The sequence below is a fragment of the Podarcis bocagei genome (assembly GCF_964188305.1).
Source record: "Podarcis bocagei genome assembly, chromosome: 1".
In the NCBI taxonomy this organism is placed as follows: domain Eukaryota; kingdom Metazoa; phylum Chordata; class Lepidosauria; order Squamata; family Lacertidae; genus Podarcis; species Podarcis bocagei.
The window spans coordinates 116,822,066-116,827,748 of NC_138125.1; the positions used below are offsets into that span (position 1 = coordinate 116,822,066).

At 43.3% G+C, this 5,683-nt stretch overlaps 1 long non-coding RNA gene across 1 annotated transcript; it reads right to left on the bottom strand.

Annotated features, from left to right (window-relative positions):
• Window positions 1–273: 273 nt before the first annotated feature.
• Window positions 274–5,374, bottom strand: LOC308582277. The gene is made up of 5 exons (XR_014005594.1): window positions 5,310–5,374; window positions 3,462–3,537; window positions 2,223–2,287; window positions 1,474–1,647; window positions 274–363 (listed from the first exon to the last, which is right to left on the bottom strand). It is a non-coding gene; the product is annotated as an uncharacterized lncRNA (long non-coding RNA).
• Between the last annotated feature and the right edge of the window lie 309 nt (window positions 5,375–5,683).

Sequence of the window (5,683 nt, forward strand, 5' to 3'; positions counted from 1 at the left end):
TCCTCTTCTGTCTTACTCTGATGAAAAAGGGCTACACACCGCTCTCTCCAGGAACGAGGCGAGTTTGGCTGGCCATCAGCATGACAGAAGGAGATCAGTGCAGCGGAAAATTGGATGATAAGATAAAAAACGAAGGGACCACAGGAAGCCCATCAAAACTGGCTCCTCCTGTCAGAAAACAGACAAACGACAACTGCAGATACAAGGTGTTGTTTGTGCTTTAATATTTATACTGATCAGCAGACTTGTGCACACTAGAGACATCTGTTGGGTGTATTCTTTGTGGTAAAACCAGGGCTTTTTTTCAGCTGGAACTTTCTGGAACTCAGTTCCGGCACTTCTCAGGTGGGTGCCAATGTCATTCTAAAAGAATGAGGGAGGTGTTCATGGTGAGTTCCGGCACCTCTTTTTCTAGAAAAATCGCACTGGGTAAAACTAAAGCCTTGTTAGTAGATGGTCTAAACTGACAGCTGTCGAATCAGGAAACTGTGGTTCTTTATTTACTTACTTATTTATGAGTAGGAAACAAAAAACACAATCCACTACTCGGACGCATGCCCCACTGAGTTTCATGGAATTTGCTCCCAGGTAAACAGGGATGAAGGGACATGGGTGGCGCTGTGGGTTAAACCACAGAGCCTAGGACTTGCCGATCAGAAGGTCAGCGGTTCAAATCCCCGTGATGGGGTGAGCTCCCGTTGTTCGGTCCCTGCTCCTGCCAACCTAGCAGTTCGAAAGCACATCAAAGTGCAAGTAGATAAATAGGTACCTGTAATGGATTTAGGGGTTGCTCGTGCGTAAGTTGCCGCCACTGCTGGCGAGGTTACCTGGTTAAACCCTTTCTGACTGAACAGCCTCCATCATCGTGACTGTCTCAGTCACTGGCAGAATCCATCAGTGGGCGTTTCTTAAACTTTTTCCAGCATAAAAGTTGTTTGACGCCAAGTCTCCTCCTACTCTCCCTGCGCGGAAGTCTTCTGCGCAGGGAGGGTGTGGGCAGCGGAGTACCCGTACTCTCTCTGCTGGTCTCCGGCGAGGAGTCTTGGAGCCTCCTCTCCGATTCCCCCATCTGCCCCCCTTCTCCACTGGTGTTACGCTGATTTCCTTCCCCAGCAGATGGGCTGCCTCTCTCCCTACTGGGACCCTCTCCTGCATCCCTTTGGAGCCTCCGCCTCTAGCTCCGATAGCAGTTCCCTGACAGTACCGCTCCGGCAGGAAGGTAAACCGCGTTTCTGTGCGCTGCTCTGGTTTGCCAGAAGCGGCTTAGTCATGCTGGCCACATGACCCGGAAACAGTACGCCAGCTCCCTTTGCCAATAAAGGGAGATGAGTGCCACAACCCCAGTCACGACTGGACCTAATGGTCAGGGGTCCCTTTACCTTTACCTTTTTAAACAGGGATAGAGTTGCAACCTGAAAAGAGAAGAACAGAAGAGAGGGACCGAAAATATCACTTTGCAAACATAATGCTCACCAAGAGAGATAAATGATTGCTTATGTCAGGAGTGAGCAATGGGAAGATGAAAGTGGGCCACTCCTTTTGCCAGAGTTTTGAGGTCAAAACCCACTTCACTAATCTAGTACCGAAACCACACTGAGAATCTTGTCCCCTCTACTGAAGTCTCTTTGTCTCCCGCAGCTGTGAAATCTGAAATGACAAGGCATGCTGAGTCCCACTGATTTCAATATGTGGAAATTCCCCAATCTGATTTTTTTTTAATTTCCCAGATAGTATACAAATGGAAGCAGGTAAAGTCTGTTCTGCTTGAGTGCATATTTCAGTAGATCTGGATCATGCAACAGCCACATGCGGGCAATTTAAATCATCAGCCAAGAGTTCAAAGCCGTGGCTAATTCATTACTCATGCTTCTCTGGCTGAAGTACTAATTTAAAGTCATGCGTGCCATATTAATTGTAATCTTTTTTCCAAAGTGGGAAGATAAATATCTCCAGGTACACAATAAATTATGGGCAGGGGCAAAAACCAAAGAATAGCTAAAGTAGATTAATACTAACTGCATGCAATATGATGCAGTTTTAACATCAAGTGACTTTTTTTCAAAAAAAATAAATCGCACATCACTCTTGCTGTATGTCATGTTTCGGTGTGTGGCATCCTGATATTCTTTCCAGAAAAAAGCCAAATAAATTTAGAGCCATAGCCAGTTACTTACTTCCTTATTTACATAGCCAGTTACTTACTTACTTACTTACTTACTTACTTACGAAGAAATAAAATTTGCAATTTACAGCTTCTTCTTTTTTTTCATTATTCAGGGATGCAATTCTGTAAATGTCCAAAATCATAGTTTTAATGATTTTAAAATATCCAGATCTGCAGCTGAATGCTGGCTTGGGGTAGAAAATGTGACTCTGTTTCAGTTAAATGGAATATGGACAGAGCCACACCACACCCTGAAAGCACATGGCCTCTCCAAAAGAGCCTTGGGAACTGTAGTTTCACCTCAGTGAGCTACAATTCCCAGCACCCTCAACAAACTACAGCTCCTGAGGCTTGTTGGAGGAATCAGTGTGCACCAAATTGGATTTAACTGTATGGTGTGGTCCTGTCCAGACTTTCAGTCCAAATGGAGTGGCAAGGAACAAAAGCAGCCTTACTTTAGAAGTCAGTTTGAATTTGGGAGGGTTTTGAAAACACTCTGGTGTTTCATTTTCCTTTTGAACAGTGGCAGCAATGAAAGAGGGGAGGGAGAAAAGAAAAGCGGCGAAAGCGTTATGGGTTTGTCCAGTGTCTCATATCATCAGGTTATCTCCAGCAGCAGCTAATGCGAAGAAATATTTTAAAATCCTGTGATAATTTTTGTGTGCATGGAGTTGCGTTCACACTAATTGGGACAGATTAGAATTTTAATGGTGGGAAAAGGGGGAAAAAAACCTGAAGAAGTGTGAGAAACTGGTGACAGGGCTCTGTACCTATTAAACATAATGCAAAGCACACGCAGAGGATCGCCCCCTCCTCCTCTTCCGTAGTACAGAATGTGCAATCTTTTCAAAGTTAATGCTGTTGGGAGCCTAATGCTTAGAATGCCATTTGTAAATCAGTTCATTTTCCTTTGTTTATTGCTGCACCCAAAGCAGAAAAAAGAGGCATCAATGGTATATGCAGAGGACTGGCATGACTCATCCCCTGCAAGCACAGGAGTGGCTGAATCATTCCTTATAGTTTGTGGTGCTGTAAAGAGCACAGGCACCGGTTGTTCACTAAGAGTAAACACTTTATTTAAGGCTGCACCAAAGGAGATGTCATTTTAGGGAACGTTCTAACATCCTGCTGGTCTCTCTAGTAGCTCATCACTCTTCATTCCTTCCAGCAATGTAAAGAAGCAAATCTTTCCCTCACAACAAGGAAGTGGTGAGCAAGCACCACAATATGAAACAAACTTTTTCGTGAAGCTGCAGCTCAACTGAACGTTTTGAAAACGGCTGTTGCTGTGACCCACCTTAAGTCAGGCTGCAACCCAGCAATGGATCACAGTCTACCAGTTGAAAAGCAATGCATTTTGACCATGGCTGGATCTAGACACATAAAGAAAAAAAAAATGTTTCAGGAAAACGTGTTGCAAACTTCATAATAGGAAACCACATTGCCAAAAGGCAACCATTTGGTGTCACAGTGTTATAACGCATTTAAAACGCTTTTTCTTTACTAATGTAGCTGAGACCCAGGAGTGAGTGACCTGTGAATCTATGGCCTAATTTCATGCAGCCTTATGTCTAAATTCAAAAACCCCATTTGACCTCCATAACAAGACAGATTATGTATTATTTTTGCCGACAACCCAAGTTTTTTTAAAAAATGTGCATACATTATATATACAGTGGTACCACTACTCACAAACAAGATCCATTTTAGGACGCTGTTCTTACCCCGAATAGTCCAGAAGTGGAGCTATTGCGTGAAATGCAATAGAGCGCTTCTGCACATGCACAAAGCGTGCAGATCGCTTCTGCGCATGCGCATGTGGCGAAAACAGAAGTAAACTCTTCCGGGTTTGCCGCGTTCATAACCTGAAAAGCCGCAACGTGAATCAAACACGAGGTATGACTGTAAATATATATTTTGTCTGCCTTGCACCTTACGTAATTGACATATCCATCTATGTCCCAACAGGTACCTCTTTGCTTCACCTTTTTTTCTGAAGTGTTGTTTGTTGACTTTGTGTTCATTGCTAAAGGCTGGCTTTATCCACCAAGGCTGGAATCCTACTGACATTTTGTGGGGCTTGCTCCTGGGTTTGCAGCCATTGATGGCTTTGTGATGGGGCACCAGCCACTTCATTAGCATTGCCTTTAAGGTGCCACAAGAGCCTTTGTTGCTTTCACTGCAAAAGGATAACAACTTTGAAATTCAACATCTTCAAACGGGAGCACACATGGCAGGCAGCCATCCGTAAATATCTGTTGATCGCTGAGAGATGCGTTGCTATTGTGCACTATGAGTTATGTTATTTAAAAAGGTATCTTTCTGCATCTGTGGAGGACAAAACAGAGGGAGGACCTGTGCAAAACAAACCAATTGCTGGGAGAATATCAAGAGGAATGCATTGAGGCACAATTGTAAATCCCTATGCAAGCAGTGACAAGAGTGAGGAGTGTGTGTATCACATACAATGAAGGCTTCATAACGCCACCTTAACCCTCTTGAAAGCTCTTGACTGTCTTCAGCCATGAGGGCCATTTACAAACCCCTTTAAAGACCCTTTTCAGACATCTGCGGGTTATCAAGAAAGAGTGCAAGCTGAACCAAAGAGCTGTGTTTGAGGTCGTTCTTTATCACAACACTGCTAAGGAAAACATGATGTTGCTGGGGCGATGCACTACAAAGGAGCAATATTTCACTGTGGTTTGACGGGTGACAGCAGCATCTGGGAGTTTTTTTATGTCTTATCGACCGTGCTGGGAAATTAATTTTGCAACTCAGCTGAATAGCAGTCCCTTGACACTAATAAACAACATTCTTTTCACACATTTATTAGGTTCCTGCAAGGATGATTTTTATTTTTTTTTTGAATAGGCTTTACTTAAACAGACAATGTTCTTCTAAATAAGGTTTGTATATATCTCTGTGTGTGTTTCGGTGTGGAGGGTGGGGATTAGAGCCTGACACCAATTATAGCTATTGGGTATGGAGTCCAAATGCAAATGTCTCTGGGCTGGATCCAGACGAAGGCGCAGAGCAGTCCTATGGTGTCTACTCAGAAGTAAAGCACACTGAGTTCAATAGGACTTACTTTCAGGAAAATGTGTATAGGATGAGAGCCTTAGGCAGCATTCCTAACCTGACTTACCTGGGAGTAAACCCCATGGAATTCAACTGAGCTGAGAAGGCATGGTTAGAGCTCTGTTAGTCACACTTTCATCTCACTGAAATAAATGAGATAAGTTAGTCATTTGTAGCAAAAAGTGGAGGCTGCCCACTAGTTTCATGTGGAACATGAGTCTCCCTAAACCTAGTCTGACACACTACAGGCCACATGACACTGCTTCTCATTTTCTTTTTCTTTTTTGTTTTCAATAATGATAGATAGACAGATAGCTAGCTAGATAGCTAGATAGATAATAGATAGATATAGATAGTAGCAGTGAGCTTTACCAGTATCAGAAAGAATTTTTAAAAACCTTTTCACGGCTCATTATGCATTGTGAGTCTAATTTACCCAAA